The following is an 831-nucleotide window of genomic DNA, read 5'->3' as shown; positions in this document are numbered from 1 at the left end:
TTCCCTTGAGTTAACGTCTCACAGAGTTTCCTACCCAAGCTGGCTTTGAACAGTGATCTTCAGATCTCAGCATCCTGAGTAGCTAGGATGACAGTGGTGAGACACAGGCATTGCCCAGTTTCAGCCACCTTCTTACAACCAGGGGAAATCCAAATTGTCAGGCCATAAAGCACATGCAACCCTTCGCGTTCAGACTTTGACACCAGTATCCAAAGCCATTCTTCCTTGGTTGGAGAGAATATAATCGACAGTACCCTCCAACCCTACTCCCATTCGCCCACTCCCTGCCTAAGATAGGCAACAACCTCTGGAGTTCTTGGCAAGACAACACCCAGCCTGATGTAACTTTACACTCGGGCAAATTTGGGAAGTTCTTAGAAATGGCTGTACACTGAGGCCAGAAACTGGTGTCCGAACCATAGCAACCCAACTCCTTCACCATTTCTGGCAATCAAGAGTTGTCTTTCTTTCTTGTTTTTTTGGGTGAGGGGCTTGAACTCAGGGCTTGGGTACTGTCTCTGATGATGAATTTGCTCAAGGCAGTGCTCTACCACTTGAGCCATGGCACCACTTCTGGTTGGAGATTGGAGATGAGAATCTCAAAGGAATTTCCTCCTTGTGCTGGGAAACAAGACCCTCTGGATCTCAGCCTCCCGAGTAGCCAGGATGACAGGCGTGAGCCATCAGTGCATGGCCTATGGTGTCTCATTCTTTACAATTTCCAACTAGTCTTCCTCTAGAGACTACCACCTAGACCCTCCTCTACCTCCCTCAGGGACAGCAAAGGGAGGCTCAGAATCTGGGGAGGGCCATGGGCATTAAAGGGCCCCT

Source organism: Dipodomys spectabilis, unplaced genomic scaffold, assembly GCF_019054845.1.
Source record: "Dipodomys spectabilis isolate Male_0828 unplaced genomic scaffold, ASM1905484v1 ptg000044l, whole genome shotgun sequence".
NCBI classification, from domain to species: Eukaryota; Metazoa; Chordata; class Mammalia; order Rodentia; family Heteromyidae; genus Dipodomys; species Dipodomys spectabilis.
The sequence above is the reverse complement of the archived record's forward strand: the minus strand, read 5'-3'. Positions refer to the sequence as shown.